Raw genomic sequence first — 19030 nt, 5'->3', positions numbered from 1 at the left:
TCCTATCATTCCTTGCAAAGCTTGCCAGTCATCAGTACCTGCTGTCTCCAATTCCTCTCCTTCAATTCCCTTCTCGACATCCTCCAATCTGGTTTCTGCTCCTTTTAAGTAGGAATTGTGGCTACCCTATCCCCATGTAGGATAGGGACTGTGTCCACCCTGATTACCTAGAACAGTACTTGTTATATAGTAAGTGCTGAATAAATATCATTATTATACTCCCCTCCCACAAGGATGTAGTTGTAGCCTTTCTCTGTTTAGAGAAGTCACGTGGCCTTGTTGATGGAGTACAGGTCTGGGAGTCAGATGGTCACGGGTTCTAACCCTGGATCTTTGAACAGTCTGCTGTGTGACCAAGGATAAGTCACTCAACTTCTCTGTGCCTCAGTTACTTCATCTTTAAAATAGGTATTGTGACCAACCCAATTTGCTTGCATCCATCCCAGCACTTATTACAGTGCTTGGCACATAGTTAGCGCTTAACAAATACTACAATTATTATCATTATTATTACCAACTATATTAGAAGCAACATGGCTTAGTAGAAAGGGCACAGGTTTGGGAGTCAGAGGACATGAGTTCTAATCCCAGCTCCGCCACTTGTCTACTGTGTGACCTTGGGCAAGTCATTTAACTTCTCTGTTCCTCAAGTTACCTCATCTGTAAAATGGGGAATACAACTGTGAGCCCCAAGTGAGACAACCTGATCTACCTCAGTGCTTGGCACATAGTAAGCATTTAACAAATACTATTATTGCTATTATTATATTGTTTTGCACTCATCCAAACACTTAGTTCAGTGTTCTGCACTGAAAGTGCTCAATAAATACCATTGGTCGATTGATTGGTATTTTAGAAAAATGATCTAGGGAGCAGAGTGTACTATGGAATGGAAAGGGAAGAGACAGAAAACAGAGAAGTCAGTGAGGAAGCTCATTCAGTAGTCGAGGCAGAAAATGGCTCAGTGTAGCAGTTTGAGTGGAAGGTAGGGGAAGAAGCAGCACGGCTCAATGACAATAGCCCAGGCTTGGAAGTCAGAGGTCATGGGTTCAAATCCCGGCTCTGCCACTTGTCAGCTGTGTGACTCTGGGCAAGTCACTTAACTTCTCTGTGCCTCAGTTACCTCATCTGTAAAATGGGGATTAAGACTGTGAGCCTCACATGGGACAACCTGATTACCCTGTACCTACCCCAGGGCTTAGAACAGTGCTCTGCACATAGTAAGCGCTTAACAAATACCAACATTATTATTTTAGAGATACTGTGAAGAAAGAACAAAGTGAAGTCAGTGACAGGCTGAACAGTTGTGTTGATTGAGACAGATGAGTTGAAAATAGTGGCAATAATGCTTCAGGGCTCACCTGCCATTTTCTAGGTCACTCCACAGCCCAGAGCCACCAACACAAAAACCACAACAGCACCATAGCCCTGCCCTCTCTTCTGCTATCTAGGGTCTACTCCAGCATGCTCCGTGCACAACTGGGCTGGGGATAAAAGCTGCTCCCACTAGCTCTCGGACTCTTCTATCACTACCAAGAAAAAGCAACCCATGGTAACCGCTGCCTTCACTTCCACTTCCAAAGGTCCCTGCTCCTGCATGCTCTGTGTGTACTGTGACAGGGATAAAACTTGCTCCCTTGTGTTTTCAGCCCCCTCCTCATGGCTGAGAAAAGCACCATGTAACCTTCCCCTACCACCACAGAAGATCACTACTCCCTGCTTGCTTCTGAATGCTCTTAGTTTTCTCCATCTCTACCAGAGATTTTAACCTATTCTGTATATTTGTGTACAGTATGGCTATATTTCAATATTTCACTGTTCCTGATATGACTGTCTCCCAACTCTTCTTCCCACTTTAAGACTGTGAGCCACACAAGGAACAGGAACGATGCTTAATTCCAGCACTTGGTACACAGAAAGTGCTTAATAAATACCATTACTACTTTTCCTTCTATTACTAATTGCAGCAACAGGTGGTGGACCTAGGTCAGGAAGTGAATATTTGACTCTACAGTATTTAACAGGTGAAATAATGCCTCACTCCTTCCACAAAGTTTCATTGTTGGACTAACAATAATAATAATAATGTTGGTATTTGTTAAGCACTAACTATGTGCCAAGCACTGTTCTAAGCACTGGGTTAGATACAAGGTAATCAAGTTGTCCCATGTAGGGCTCACTGTCTTCATCCCCATTTTACAGATGAAGTAACTGAGTCACAGAGAAGTTGAGTGACTTACCCAAGGTCACACAGCTGACAAGAGATGGACCTGGGATTAAAACCTATGACCTCTGACTCCCAAGCCTGGGCTCTTTCCACTAAGCCACGCTGCTTCTCTAGGGTGAGTTGAACAGGAAGTTTATCCTCATAATAATAGTAGTATTTGTTAAGCATATTCTATGTGTTAAACACTGTTAAACACTGAGGGGTTGGGGGGAAGAAAATCAGATCTGAAACAGTCCATGTCTCAAATGAAGCTCATAGTCTAAGGGGGAGGGAGAACAGGTATTTACTACTCAATTCAAAGATGAGAAAAATGAGCAACAGAGAAGTCACTTAACCCAGGTCTCCTGACTCCCATACCTCTTTTTTCCCCACTAGATCGCATTCATTTTTTGTCCAGTTGGCTAGTCTCTCACATCCAAAGAGAGATTTCTAGAAAGATCCATCTCTAGAAACTAATCACTCTTCATTCCTTCCACAGGAATTCAGCGACTACCCATTTTGACATCAGCTGGAACACAGCCAGTAGCTGGAGGAATTGGACAAGGAGGCAGGAGCTGGAAAAGTTGAGAAAACGACAGAGACATGGAGAGAGGAAATCCTGCTAGGCCTGTGATAAGGAAGGGCGTTTTTAACTGGGACACTCCTGGAGGCCTGAATTTCCACAGGAGGAGCTGATAGGGAAGGACCTGTCTGTGGACAGGGGAACTCAGGAATCCACTGAACAACATTTTGAAAGGGAAACAATCTTTGGGATCTTTGGGAACTGTGGCCTAGTGGAACGAGCCTGGCCTGGGAGTCAGAAGACCTGGGTGCTAATCCTGACTCTGCCACTTGTGTGCTGTACAATCTCGGGCAAGTCACTGTGCCTCAGTTTCCTTAGGACAGGGACGGTGTCTTACCTGATTGATTGAACAGTGCTTGGTACGTATTATTCAAGCAGTATGGCATAGTGGATAAAGCATGGGCCTGGGAGTCAGACGGTCATGGGTTCTAATTCCGGCTCTGTCGCTTGTATGCAGTATGATCCTGGCCAAGTCACTTGACTTCTTTGTGCCTCAGTTACCTCATCTGTAAAATTAGGACTGAGACTGTGAACCCCACATGGGACAGGGACTGTGTCCAACCCAATTTGCTTGTATCCACCCCAGCACTTAGTGCCTGGCCCATAGTAATTGTTTAACTTAACATGCTCTTCTCGACGCTTATTTTAGAAGCAGCATGGCTTAGTGGAAGGAGCCTGGGATTGGGAGTCAGAGGACAGGGGTTCGCCATTTAACTTATTTGGGTCTCAGTTACCTCATCTGTAAAATGGGGACTAAGGGGATTAATGCCCTCCCTCCTCACATCTGCCAAACTAGCTCTCTTGCCCCCTTCAAAGCCCTACTGAAAACTCACCTACTTCAGGAAGCCTACTCAGACTGAGCCCCCCTTTTCCTCTGCTCCTCCTCCCCTCCCCATCGCCCCTACTCCCTCCCTCTGCTCTACTTCCCTTCCCACCCCACAACATTTGTGTATATTTGTACATATTTATTATTCTATTTTTTAATGATGTGCATATATCTATAATTCTATTGATCTATTTTTGATTATATTGATGCCTGTCTACTTGTTTTGTTTTCTTGTCTGTCTTCCCCTTCTAGACTGTCAGCCCATTGTTGGGTAAGAATTGACCCTATCTGTTGCTGAATTGTACTTTTCAAGTGCTTAGTACAGTACTCTGTACACAGTAAGTGCTCAATAAATACAATCGAATGAATGAATAAATGAATGAATGTCTGTGAGCCCCAAGTGGGACCACCTAATTACTTTGTATCTCCCCCAGTGCTTAGAACAGTGCTTGGCACATAGTAAATGCTTAACAAATACCATAATCGTTATTATTATTAGTAGTAGTAAACACTTAAATACCATAAAAAGATGGCAACGACTCCATGATGAATTGATGCATTTTGTGCTATGACAAGTTAATCGGGTGAAATTCTTCAAAATGATCCAAGAAACGACTGGTCCACATCAGCTCCTAATCAATATCTTCAAAGTTTAAATTATGAATACCGATGTGGTATTCATTCATTCACTTATTCAACTGTATTTATTGAGTACTTACTGTGTGCTGAGCACTGTACTAAGAGCTTGAGAGAGTACAATACAACAATAAATAGACACATTCCCTGCTCACAACAAGCTTACAGTCTAGATGGTGGGGGGAGAGAGACTTTAAAATGAATACATTACAGATATTTACATAATGTTGTGGGGCTAGGGGTTGGGAGGAAGAAAAAAGAGAGCATGTCAGGGTGATGCAGAGTGAGTGGGAGAAGAGGAAAGGGGGGACTTAGTCAGGGAAGACCGCCTGGAGGACATGTGCTTAGAATAAGGCTTTGAAGGTGGGGAGAGTAATCGTCATTTGGCTTTGAGGAGGGAGGGCATTCCAGTCCAGAGGCAGGACGTGGGCTAGTGTTTGGCGGTGAGATAGGCAAGATCGAGGCACAGTGAGAAGGTTAGCATTAGAGGAACAAAGTTTCTGGACTGGGTTGTAGAAGGAGAGTAGTGAGGTGAGGTAAGAAGGGGCATGGTAAAGGAGTGCTTTAAAGCTAATAGGTGAGGAGGTTTTGTTTGATGAGGAGGTGGAAGAGCAACAGGATGGTGGGATTTTCCTGGTGCTGACCTTCACAGCAGGGGCAGGGGGCCTAAGCCACCTGGTCTTTCCTCCAGAGATGACAGGGGAGCAGACCATGGGCAGGGGAATGTTAGATGTGATGACAGATGTAAATCAAAAGGAATGTAGCACCATGTTGATTGATAATATAGCCCCTTCTACCAGGGGTTGGTTGGTTGGTAGATCTGATACAATGCCCAGACACATTCATAATCCAAACTAATCAATGGTATTTATTGATTAATCAATAGCATTTATGGTATTTTTTGAGCACTTACTATGTGCAGAGCTCTGTTCTAAGCACTTGGGATAGTACAATTCAACAGAATTAGCCAAAACATTTCCTGTTCATAATGAGCTGCCAGTCTAGAGGGGTATACAGACACTAACACCTCTTAGAACAGCACTTGGCACATATAAGCATTTAACTAATGTCATAATTATCATTAGTATTGTGCTTCTAACACCACCCCCATCACATAGGTATGGGAACCACCTAGCAGTCGATTATCAATCAATCAATCCTATTCCTTGAGTGCTTACTTTGTGCAGGGCATTGTACTGAATGCTCTGAGAGTATAATATAACAGAGTTGGTAGACGTGTTCCCTGTCCACAATGAGCTTAAAGTCTAGGGGGGGAGACAGACATTAATATAAATAAATAACAGACATACACGTAAGCCCACATGTGAGATCCAGGAGAATGCATTCATTTCTGGATTTGAAACAGCTACAGATCAATCAGTCAATCAATAGCATTTACTGACCACTTATATGTGTAGAGCAATACCAAAAGCTTGAGAGAGTGAAGAGTTGGTGGAGAGGTTCCCTGCCCACAGAAACTTACAGTTGATGCTAGTGAAATGTATATCTCAAGTAAATATTAGTTGTTTATGGTATTTAAGTGCCTACTCTTTTCCAGGCACTGTACTAAATGCTGGAGTAGATACAAGCTAATCAGGTTGGACAGAGTCCATGTCCCACAGAGGGCTCGCAGTCTTAATCCCCATTTTACAGATGAGGGGACTGAGGCATAGAGAAGTGAAGTGGCTTTCCTGAGGGCACACAGCAGACAAGTTGCAGGGCAGGGATTAGAATGCAGGGCCTCTGACTTCTAGGCCCATGCTCCTTCCACTAGACTATGCTGTTTCCTTGTCTTACTTGATGATTGATAGTACACTGATTGTTGATACGGTTCAAAGCTCCTTCATTTGGAAGAGTATTCTGACTCCAGTTTACATGATCCTCAATCCATCCTCCAGCAGGGTGACAGAGAAGAGGTTGAACAGAACTGGATTTCTACCTCACAACCTTGATTTAGTCTAGCAGTGATGGGGATAAGGTATGAATGGTCAGGCTCTGGCCAGGCCAACAAACTTAAGTTCATTATCACCTGAGGGACTGGTTGGGAGCAATAGGAAGAAGTTGGCTAAACAAATACAGCCCATACCTCCTGGTGTTACCCATATCTCCTGGTGTTACTGACCCCAGAAGGGCTGGGGGAGCAATAAGGTCAAATGATGAGACCGGATTGAGGAAATTCCACTGGGTCTTGTCACAAGGTCTTTTCCCCCAAAATATGGCCACTGGAAAGGAAGAGGATCAGGAAGTAGAAGGGCATATCCTGGGAGAGGAGTCTTCATGAACTCCTGGTAGTAGGTTGGAACTCTGACACACCCATGTGGTGAGTTGCCTCTAACCAGAGCCAAGGACAACCACTCTTTCTGACCCTATGTAGTGCTGAGTGATCAACTGGACCTCCTTTTTTGAGCAAGGAGAAGTGTGCATCCCCTTGGGGGAGGAATCCTGTTCTGGGGTGTTTTGAAAGGTATCCCTTGGAGACAATTGGGTATTATGCTGGCCCATATTATTAGCGTAGGAATAGCTTTGCTTCTGAACATTACTTATAACAAATTATTTGTGCTATAACATTATTACTCATTATCCCTCTACTTTGTGAGTCCACTTCCTCTGACCCTCGAACTCACGAGTTACCCCGTGGCTAGTTCTGCCCGGTGACATAAATTTGGTGTCCGAAGTGGGATCAGAGGCAATCGGAATGGCTCCCTCCCCACTCCCCAGCTCTTTTCCTGAAGAACTGGGGGTGAAATTCTCCTAAGTGGAAGGCCATTGAGCAGCTCAACTGGTTTGGTGGAAGAGTTCATCACCTGGTGGAGAGCAGCCCATGAAAATAAGGGGAAAGGGAAGGGAAAGACAGTGTGAGTCTCATAGGTGTATTCTCCTGAGTGGGAAACATTCGTCGGTTGGGAGTTAGGTTCTTTGCCACGTGTGAGTAACTAAATAACTATATTCCTCCCAAAAGGAAAGTTCATTTCAGCACGCAGAATAAATCTTGCATGGCTCAGCCTTTCTGACTTGTCTCTCACTCTTGCCATGCCTATCCTCAAACCCATCCTTTTACCTCAGGTGACACAGGATCAGGCAGGTCACCTTCTATTTGTACTGTTGGAAAGTTGTCTGAGTATTTTGGTGAACTTCTCGGGCAACTAAATTTATTTAGCACTTAATAGAATCTTGGGATTTTGATGTGGTTAAATGTTTTGATAAGATCTGCAAGTACAATTAGATACTTTTTGTTTCTCCTTGAATGTCCCTGCGCTCCCCAGAGGAGCATAGAATGGAAGACACCTGAAGGGCAACTAGTTCCCCTCCAAGTGCCTTTATTCCAACTCCCTACTTGGTGGTCCCAGGGGCTGTCAGTGGGTCCAGACTCTGAGCATGTGTTGCCTACAAAACTGGCCTTTTATAGCCAGTTATAGCTCATGTCCCAGACTCAGAGCAGCCTTCCCTACCCCAACCACCGCAGTGGCAGCCTGATATTTTGGCATGGTGCAAGCAGCAGCCATCACTCTAGCCTGTTTTCCTGACCCAATGCTGTCCCCTGACGTCAAACACCTGCATCCCCACTCCTCCTCATCCTCTTCCTCAGCCGCTGTGGGCAAGCTCCCAGCTGAGGTTCTCACTTTTGCTTTAGCAGGGCAACCAGCACAGTATCAGGCAGGATGTCCCCCAGGTAAAAACTACCTGCCTGAGTAACAGTCCATCTCTACCTATTATGTTGTAAAAAGCATATCTGTTTTATTATTTATTGATCTGAAGCCACACAAGCTTCTAGAGGTGTGGGGGGGGGGGGGAGGTTGCATGGTTAACCTTATTCTTTCATTAACCTGACTGCATATAAACTTTTCCAAAAGACTACATCATTTCTTCACTTGCTGTCTCTTTCTAAACAATTACTCAGAACTGTAATTTATGATATTCACATTTATCCTCCCTTCTCCCAGTCTTGGTATAATAAGTTTTGTCTGTCTGTGGTCCCTTTTACATTTTAAGTAACTTGAAGGTAGGGAATACATTTTGCTTCTGTTCCACTCTCCCCAACACTGGGTATAGTACCTACTACTCAGGAATTCATAAATACCCATCTTTTTCTTTTACAGGCTCCTCCTTTGCCTCCCAACCCATAATTGTGGGAGTCCCTAAAGGCTCAGTTCTGGATCCCCCTCTATTCTCCATCCATGTCCACTCCCTCAGAGAATTCATTCATTCTCATGGCCTCAACTACCATCTCTTCATGATGATTCCCAAATTTACATCTCCAGCTCTGACCTATACTCTTCTCTGTAATCTTGCATTTCCTCCCCACTTCCAGACATCTCTACATGTCCCCAGCTTCCTCAAACCTAACATGTCCAAATCAGAACTCCTCATCTTCCAACCCAAACCCCATCCTCCCCTTGACCACACCACCATCCTCTGCAGTGCTGTGGATCTCTTGACATGTCATCTTGTTCTTTGATTGGTAATTATACTTGGGCAATAGGTGGGTTATTTCTCTTATTTGGGAAGGTTCTCTTATAGAAATCCTGTGGTGAGCCCACAATAAGCTGCCTTTTTAGTGAATAACTGTGGTCCCATGAACAACAACAGAGAAGTCAATCTGATTACCTTATGTCTACCCCAGCACATAGCAAGTGCTTAACAGATACCATTAAAAACAGTTGTCATTGTTCCTTGAGGCTTTATTAAAAAAAAAATCCAATTGGCCATCACAATGTCCTGCCAGTCTACCAAAGTTATTCATATTGTTCTAACTCCTTAAAAAGTCCATAGTCATACACCTGTCTAGCCCTTGTCCAATTCCCTTGTCCATGTGGCTATTCCAGATCGCCCTACCACTTCTTCCTCATTTTCATTTTAACAATATTCACCCTAATTCCTTTCTTCTTATAGCCAGGCTTCCCAGTATCCTCTGGGCAGGGGAAACATGCAGAGTTACTCTGCTTCCCTTTCAGACACCCCACATAATGTAGCCACCTCAGTAAATTTAACTGAGCCATTCTCATCTCAGGGATTGAGTGTTGAAAGTGAGGTAGATCTTTACATAATTTTTAAAGTCTTTTTTGGAAAATATGATGAGATTGTAGTGATGTTTAAGCTTTTAGAAGACCACAGGAAGCACGCTTATCAAAAGGAAGATCAAAATGTGCTTAGAAAGGGAAGAGGATGACCAAAATCAATAGTCATCTTGTAGACCATTTATGTATTATAATTCTCCTCATCAGCTGTGTGTAAAGTCGAGTAAACACTTAAAAAATCAATATGGGTATTTGAAACTGAATAAAATGACATGGGAAATGCCATTATTAGAGAAACATATTGGTCTACCCAGTCCAGTATTGTCTACCTAGTCATGACTACAGGATCTTTGGAGGAAGCAGGTGGTTGCCTTCCTTGACATAATCATAATTATGGTAGTTGTTAAGCACTTACTATATGCCAGACACTGTACTAAGTGCAGGGGTAGATACAAGCAAATCAAGTTGGACCAAGTGCCTTGTCCTATGTGGGGCTCCCACACTCATACCCCATTTTATGGATGAGTTAACTGAGGCAAAGAGAAGTTCAATTGACTTGCCCAGGGTCACACAGCAGACAAGTGGTGGATACAGGATTAAAACCCATGATCTTCTGATTCCCTGGCCCGTGCTCTATCCATTACACCATGATGCTTCTCATCCATGTCATACGTAATAATGTTTAGGGATGGATTATTTAACATTCCAAATTTTTCCCCTTTCCTTCTATAACTTTCCCTTTTGTGACATACCACCATCAGGGAGGCACAGTAGGCTGGTGAAAAGAGCATGGAATTGGGAGTCAAGGGACCCGGATCCTATGAGGTACATGAGGTAGAACTAGGATTCAGGGGTGTTTGTGTGTGTGATTGTGTGTATAAATCCTTACTTCACAGGGCTGTTGGGAGGATAAAATGAAGTAAACCAAAGGAAACTAAAAGTGCTGTAGAAATTCAGGGTCTTATGAATAGCTCAGCCATGTAGTGATCCAATTTTCACCCACTAGGTGCCAGTGTTGCATAGATTTTGGAGACAAACTTCAGCGATCTGTTGTCCTGAAGTCCAGTTCATCTATTTTTCACCATGCTGAAATACTTAAAAAAACGAGCAGATAGAATATAAAAAAAAATTCCTAAAGAAATTACTGTAATCCACATGTGAAGACCTATTCACACATGTAAAGGTAAAATTGTTAATTCTATTTCCAGGCAGCTAAATTAGTTAACCTTTCCTTTTACTTTTTATCAGGGAAATAGAGAAAACTGTTACAGAGCGGTAACACTAGTCATTGTGTTGAATGCATTTGCAACTCTGATTCTTATTTAGTAACTATTTTTATTAAAATAGGCCACGAAAAACATTTGGCCACAGAGAACCTCAAAAGTATATTATTGCATTATTTCCCTTATTTAGTGTAAAGTATGCCTTAAAGGATGTGAGCAAGAAGTGACTTGGTTCAGTGGTTTGGAAGCTGATAATCTTTCTTGAGAGCAAGATATGATGAAAATTTCTCAGTTAAATACTTTAAACTAGTTTCCTACCTAAAGGTGTGCAATATATCATTTCCTTATGCTAGCATGATTTGACTTTGATTTGTCTGCAAAAGAATTTATCCCGCCAAAAGAATGGAAACATCATTTTAGGCCACACAGAACCCATAAAGAGAGAGTATAAAATCAGGGAAAAAAGTGTGGTGTAGCTGTTTCAGAGCCACCAACCCTGTTCTTCCACACATCTTGTTACCATGAAAGAAACAGAATCCTGGGCTGCAGGTTATGGGTCCTTGGTCTGCTCCAGAAATGCCATTGTTTGTGTTTTATGCTCATAAATGCAGTGCCTAGAGAGAGCTAAGCACTTGGGATCTTGTACAGTATTGCACACATTTTATCCATCTCACTGTCCTTTCAGCTGCCTCTGCTTTTCCAACAAATTTCCAGGTCAAAGTGATTTTAAAATTATTGAGTATTTACATACTACTACTAATAATAATGTTGGTATTTGTTAAGCGCTTATTATGCAAATTTCCAGGTCAAAGTGATTTTAAAATTATTGAGTATTTACATACTACTACTAATAATAATGTTGGTATTTGTTAAGCGCTTATTATGTGCAGAGCACTGTTCTAAGCTCTGAGGTAGATACAGGGTAATCAGGTTGTCCCACACGAGGCTCACAGTCTTAATCCCCATTTTACAAATGAGGTGATTGAGGCACAGAGAAGTGAAGTGAGTTGCCCACAGTCACACAGCTGACAGGTGGCAGAGCCGGGATTCAAACCCATGATCTCTGGCTCCCAAGCCCATGCTCTTTTCACTGAGCCACTCTGCTTTTCTATCAAGGGTTTGAGTTACTCTAGGCCAGGTGTATATATATATTTATATATATACACATATATATGCACATATATCCAAAGGCTTATTACATTTTCAAACAAAATAAAACAGTTTTCTTAATTCAGAGTACATGCCTAGGCGTTCTAATTGTTAGGCTGTCTTATAAACTTCTTCTCTAGGAATGACACTGCTACTTAGTTTTTCAATAATTTGGTTTCCTTAGCATTTGTGCTTTGTGTGCTAGATGTCATTGACTAATATTTTGTTCTCACCTCCAGTGGTTGCCCATCCACCTCTGTATCAGATAAAACTCCTAAGAATCAGCTTTAAAGCACTCAATAATAATAATGGCACTTGTTGAGCACATACTATGTGTCAGACACTGTTCTAAGTGCTGGGGTAGATACAAGATCGTCAAGTAGGACACAGTCGCTGTCCCACATAGGGATCACAGTCTTAGTCCCCATTTTACAGATGAGGGAACTGAGGCCCAGAAAAGTGAAGTGACTTGCCCAAGGTCCCACATCAGACAGGTGGAGGAGCCATGATTAGAACCCATGACCTTCTTCCTTCCAGGCCCGTGCTCTAACCACTAGACCATGCTGCGTCTGCTGCTGGTGCTTCATCTTGCCCCCTCCTACCTTATGTCCCTAATTTCCAGCCTGTATTTCGCTCCTCTAATGCCAAGCTTCTCACTGAACCTCGATAACATCTATGTCTACACTGCCCTCTGGCCCACTCCCTATTCATATTTGACAGGTGATCACTCTCCCCACCTTCAAAGCCTTATTGAAGGCACATCTTCTCCAAAAAGCCTTTTCTTACTGGGCCTTCATTTCCTCATCTAATGCTCCCTTCTGTTTCACCCTCATATTTGGATTTGCACCCTTTATTCATCCCTCCCTCAGCCCCATAGCACTTATGCACATATTTGTATATAATATATTTGTACATGATATAAATAATATGTACATTTGTACATAATATGCATAATTTGCTCCTACACATACTGAGCTCCTTATCTTCCCTCCCAAACCCTGTCCTCTCCCTGACTTCCTTCTCACTGTGGACAGCACTACCATCCTTTCCGTCTTACAGGCCCACAACCTTGGTGTCATCCTTGACTCAGCTCTCTCATTCACCCCACACATCCAATCTGTCACCAACACCTGCCAGTCTCACCTTTACAGTATCGTCAAGATCCTCCCTTTCCTCTCCATCCAAACGGCTATCGTGTTGGTACAAGGTCTCATGGTATCCCAACTGGATTATTGTGTCAACCTTCTCTCTGATCTCCCTTCCTCCTTCTCTCCCCACTCCAGTCTATTGTTCATTCTGCTGCCCAGATCATCTTCCTACAGAAAAGCTCTGAGCATGTCACTCCCCTCCTCAAAAACCTCCAGTGGCTACCTATCAAGCTCCACAAGAAACAAAAACTTCTCACTCTTGGCTTCAAAGTTCTCCATCACTTTGCCCCCTCCTAACTCACCTCTCTTCTCTCTTTCTACTGCCCACTGTACACTCCGCTCCTCTGCCGCTCACCTCCTCACGGTCCCCCGTTCACACCTATCCCACTGTTGACCACTGTCATGGAATGTCCTCCCTCCTCAAGTCCATCAAACTAACTCTCTTCCCTCTTCAAAGCCCTACTGAGAGCTCACCTCCTCCAAGAGGCCTTCCCAGATTGAGTCCCCCCCTTTCCTTCTGCTCCTCCTCCACCCTCTGCTTCCCCTTCCCCTCCCCTCAGCTGAGTCCCCTTTCCCTCTGCTCTCCCTCCACTCCCCCACCCTCTGCTCTTCCCCTTTCCCCCTTTCCCTCCCCTTAGCACTGTGCTCATTTCTACATATTATTTATTACCCTATTTATTTTATTAATGAATTGTACATTCCCTTGATTCTATTTATCTTGATAATGTTGTCTTGTTTTTGTTTTGTTCTGTTTTACTCTGCTGTCTGTCTCCCCCAATTAAACTGTGAGCCCGTCATTGGTTAAAATTGTCTCTATCTGTTGCCATATTGTACATCCCAAGTGCTTAGTACAGTGCTCTGCGCATAGTAAGCTCTCAATAAATACTATTGAATGAATTTGTAATTTATTTACATGAGTACAACTCTTCCCCCATCCTGTAAGCTTGTTAAGGGTGGGGAATTTCTTTACTAATTCTGCTATATTTTACTTTTCTTGTACTTGTGCTCTACGCACACTAATTGCTCAATAAATACAATTCCTCCTTCCCACTCTTCCTTCCTTCCTTCCTTCCTTCCTTCCTTCCTTCCTTCCTTCCTTCCTTCCTTCCTTCCTTCCTTCCTTCCTTCCTTCCTTCCTTCCTTCCTTCCTTCCTTCCTTCCTTCCTTCCTTCCTTCCTTCCTTCCTTCCTTCCTTCCTTCCTTCCTTCCTTCCTTCCTTCCTTCCTTCCTTCCTTCCTTCCTTCCTTCCCTGAAAGGAAAATTGATCTGGACTTAGCTACCACCTCAATCCTGGAACAGAAAGATCATCAAATGTATTTGTTAAGCATTTACTCTGTGCAGAGTATTGTACTAAGCATTTGGGAGAATGCAACATAACTGAGTTACTGGACATATTGCCTGGATCATAGGAAATCAGAGAGGAAGGTAGAAAGGGACAATTTAAAGCCAATGGAAAGGAATTGCAGTTTAATTATGAGATAGGTGGGCAACTACTGAAGATCCTCGAGGAGTGGGAAAACATGGACTGAATGGTTTTTTAGGAAAATGATCCAGGCAGCAGAGTGAAGTAAGACTGGAGTGGGGAGAGACAGGAGGCAGGGAGGGCAGCAGAAGGCTAATGCACTAGTCAAGACACTATGTAGAATATGTGCTTGTATTAACATGGTAGCAGTTTGGATGGAGAGGAAAAGCTGGATTTTAGTGATGCTGTAAAAGTAGAACTGACAGGATTTGGTAACAGACTGAATATGTGGGAAGAATGAGAGAGGGGAGTTGAGGATAACACCCAGATTACAGGCTTGTGAGAAGATAGGGAAGATAGAGGAGCTGACTACAGTGATGGGAAAGTCAAGGGGGAAATGGGGTGAGTGGGAAGATAAGGACTTCTGTTTTGGACAAGCTAAGTTTGAAGTGTTGGTGGGGCATCCAAGTAGAGATGTCCTGAAGCCAGGAGGAAATGTAAGACTGTAGAGAAGGAGAGATATCATGACTGGAGATCTAGATTTGTGAATCATCTGCATAGAGATGGTAGTTGAAGCCATGGGAGCAAATGAGTTTTCCAAGGGAGTGGATGTAGATAGAGAATAAAAGGAGACCCAGAATTGAACTTGGAGGGACTCCTCCAGTTAGGGATTGGGAGGCAGAGAAGGAACTCATGAAACAGACTGAAAATGAGCAGCCAGGGACATAGGAGTAGATCTAAGAGAGGACAGTGTCAGTGAAGCCAAAGTTGACTATTGTTTCCTGGAGAATGGGGTGGTTGACAGTATTAAGGGCAGCTGAGCAGTCAAGGAGGATTATGATGGAGTAGAAAATATTGGATTTGTCAAGAAAGATCATTGGTGACCTTGGAAAAGGCAGTTTCTGTGGACTAAAGGGAACAGAAGCCAGATGGGAGGGGATCAAAGGGACAATTGGAGGAGAGAAAGTGCAAGCAGCAGGTGTGTGCAACTTGCTCAAGGAGTTTGAGGAGGAATGGTAGAAGAGAGCTGGAGTGATAACTGGAGTGAATCCTGGGTTTAAAGGAGGGATTTTTTAGGATAGGGAGACATGAACATTTTCAAATGCAGTGTGAAAGAACACATTAGAGAGTGAACGGTTGAAGAGGATGGTCAGGGAGGGAAGAAGGAAGGGCCCAAGAATTTTGATATGGTATGAAGGGATGAGGTTCAGGAGGAGGGAGTGGATGTTAAATTTCTTGCCCCTCTATTGATTAAGATACTCCCCCATCACTTGGAGTGGGTCCTGGAGTAAGGGGCTGAACCACAGTTAGATTTTCTAGTCCTTTTGCTCCATGGGGCTTGGCAGACAATCTGACTCCTAGGAACATACAGACTCTGGTTTGAGAGGTCAGAACAACCAAGCACATTCCCTATAGAAGCAGCATGGCTCAGTGGAAAAGAGCACGGGCTTTGGAGTCAGAGGTCATGGGTTCAAACCCCGGCTCTGCCACTTGTCAGCTGTGTGACTTTAGGCAAGTCACTTCACTTCTCGGTGACTCAGTTCCCTCATCTGTAAAATGGGGATTAAGACTGTGATCCCCACGTAGGACAACCTGATTCTCCTATGTCTACCCCAGCGCTTAGAACAGTGCTCGGCACATAGTAAGCGCTTAACAAATACCAACATTATTATTATTAGAACACGTTGTGCATTTTAGTTGAAATCAAAATAATTTCTTTTCTTTAGTTAAGAGTATTTTTGAAGTTCTCAATAGTCAGGATTGTTGAATGAATTATTTAATCGTCTTTATGCTTGGCAGTCCATGAAAGGTTACATATTTCTTATCCTAACTTGAAATGATACATCTTTTAGTTATTATTATATTTAATGACCAGAAGTGATTTAAATTATAAATGTTGCATAAATTCTACCCAAAAGACATACCTAAATGTTCAGTAAAGACAGCCAGAGAAAAGCTAAAGAAAGCTGGTGAGTGAGAGTGTCAGGGTGGTATTTCAAAGAGGTAAAAGTATCAGAATACTTTTCATGGGATTGAAACTGTTGCAGATTGATCCCTCTGCTCCTCTCAGCTTGGAGATAGTTTCAGGTATTTGAACTAGAAAAACATGGTTATGCAGCCACTCACAGAGAGGTGTAGTGTAGAGATGACAGGGACAACAGCTTCAAGTCAGGAATCTTTTATCTCACTCCTTCCCATGAGGCCTCAGCCTCTGGCTACTGCTCCAGGTACTAAATGTGGGCCACTTACACATGTAGGATTTTGATACATTCAACCATTCACACAAGCCCTCACTTAGATGCCCTGATGTAGATGATCCCACTGGCACAAACCATTGTTAATCCCAGTGTCCTCAGTATGAAGCTGTGCCTTCTCACTGGTGGCTGAGCAAGAAGAACCCCTCAGTCTTCAATGGTACCTGCTCATAATTCTTGGTCCCTCCTCCATTATTCCTGTCGATCTCCACCTTGTGGATAGATCTGCCATCTTGGAACCATGTAGCCTGGAGGTAGGAGGAGGGCACACCTCAGTACCACGGTGTTAGGGAAATATCAGATGCTAAGATTGATCCCCAGCTGCAAAGGAGGACAAACCATGGGATCTTGGTATCAGGGTGTGTGCTTGGTGCGTGGAGGAAGGTGGTGGGCTACGGGGCTAAAGGAGCTAGTCTGACAATGAAATCAGGCCCCAGGAATAGTAGGGGCAAGAGTAATATGTATGGGATGGGAACAGAGGCACCAGTTCACTGTGGAGATGCTCCATAGTGACAGTGGCTCCCTATGTGAGGCTCTTGGGTGCCCTGTGGATAAAGGGGACAGGGGAGAAGAGGTTAGCATTGGCTGTGCAATGGAAGCAACTTGGAGTCCCTTCTCTGCATGGTAGGGCTCACCCTGAATTGTGGGGATGAAGGCAGCGGGGACAGAAAGAAGAAAGTGAGAAAGGAGGATCACTGGAGCACTCGGGAGCTTGCCGGGAGGAGGAACAGTTGGGTGCAGGGATGGGGGCAACATCAGCCCCTTATCAAAGTGTCTTGAAGCACCTTCTCACCACAGAGCCCACCCCGGGCTGTGGGGATGAAGGCAGGGAGAAGAGAGAGAGAGCAAGGGAGACCTCTGTGGCAGCCTGGTAGCACCTTGAGGTGGGGGAGACTCCCTGCGAGGAGCTCTGCAAGCACCCGAGGAAGGGACAGAGGGACAATAAGGTGGGGGCAGGGATTGGCATGGGCTCCATGGCAGAAGCTGTTTAGTGCTCATTCTCTGCCATGGAGGCCGAGCCTGAGGAAACATGTTACAGGTTACATTAAGGAAATGTCAAGAATGAATATTTCAATATCTACATTTAATTTCAGTTTTAGATTCTTGATAAAACACTGCTACTATTAAATAGGGTGATTCCCACACAAAACTATTACCCAGCTAAAGCAACAGACATTCAGCAAGCCCCCTGCTTGCCAGAAAAAAAAAATTCAAAGATGTCTGGCTTGGATTTTCTCCAGGAAGACATCTGCTAGTCTGCAACTAATAATAGCTTAACCCCAGTGATCTGCCAAACAAGTTTATTTTTGTAGAAATACTTTGTTTCATGAGACTCTGGTTACTCAGCAGTGTGTGTGTGTGTGTGTGTGTGTGTGTGTGTGTGTGTGTAGTTCAGTTTGGTGCTTCAGCTGAGGCCTCATTTTCCACTTCAGTGGACCTGGGAGATTTGAGATGTTAAAGATTTGGTTTCATTAAGCCACTGAGCCCGAGTTTAATTGTTGACTGCTTCTTCCATCCAAGATGAATGACAGAGCCCAGCATCAGGCCCCCAACTGCACCAAGAGCACCTCTCTCCTAGCCTGTATGCCTCCTTCGGAATTATTATCAGGAGCTTTGTGTCTCCAGCCCTGACAATTGTTGTGTGGAGTCCCAAATATTAAAGCTAAGTGTGGGTAAGGAAACATATCTACTAACTCTATAGTATTGGACTCTCCCAAGTGCTTAGTACAGTACTCTGTACATAGTAAACACTCAGTAAACACCACTGATTGTCCTGCAAAGTGCTCAGCAGCAGCTTATCCATGTTCATGCAGGTCACCTTCTACCCCTCCGGGTGAGGCCCAGCTTCCAATGAGCTTTGCTCTTCAGCTGGGGGGGTCCCAGAAGCTGGGAAATGATTTACTTCTCTCTATCCCCATGCCTCTATTTCTCACTCCTCTCTCCATCCCAGTCTGCTACTTCACCCAGAGAGCTAATGTCTCATGGTTAAAGCCACACGGAGTGTAGTTACAGTGAAATAATTCTCAAGATGAAACAATCTCTTTTTTTCTAGGGATCCCACAGGGTTTTGAAACTCAAATCTATTCTCTTATGGAGTGACAAATTATTGGGGTGTTGCTGAGCCAGTCCAGGGAGTTGGCCTAAGTTGCCAATTTTAGCACAACAAAACTGCAGTGTTTCCTTGGAGGATATGGGAGGACACCCAGCAGTCAATGTCTTTTTAACAAGCGAAAAGGAAAATCTCCAAGGGATAGTCTAGGTGGAGCCATGGCTTGAACTACAAAATGAATGTTGTGATTGCAAGGGACTAATTGCTTGGCTCTGAAATGACAAATCAAGCTCAGGCAATCCTCCAGCAAATGGACAGGAAATCCTGTGCATGAAGGCCTGTTCTCATTGTTAAAGTTGCAGGGATGAACTTAGGGTAAGTAGACAGGGGAGACCAATGGTTCTGCTAAATACTGATAGCCCTTCAGGAGATTTGTTACTATGGACTGTCAATTACCAATTGACATCAAATTCAATG

Source organism: Ornithorhynchus anatinus, chromosome 9 (assembly GCF_004115215.2).
Source record: "Ornithorhynchus anatinus isolate Pmale09 chromosome 9, mOrnAna1.pri.v4, whole genome shotgun sequence".
Lineage (NCBI taxonomy): Eukaryota > Metazoa > Chordata > Mammalia > Monotremata > Ornithorhynchidae > Ornithorhynchus > Ornithorhynchus anatinus.
This window is presented reverse-complemented; position numbering follows the sequence as displayed.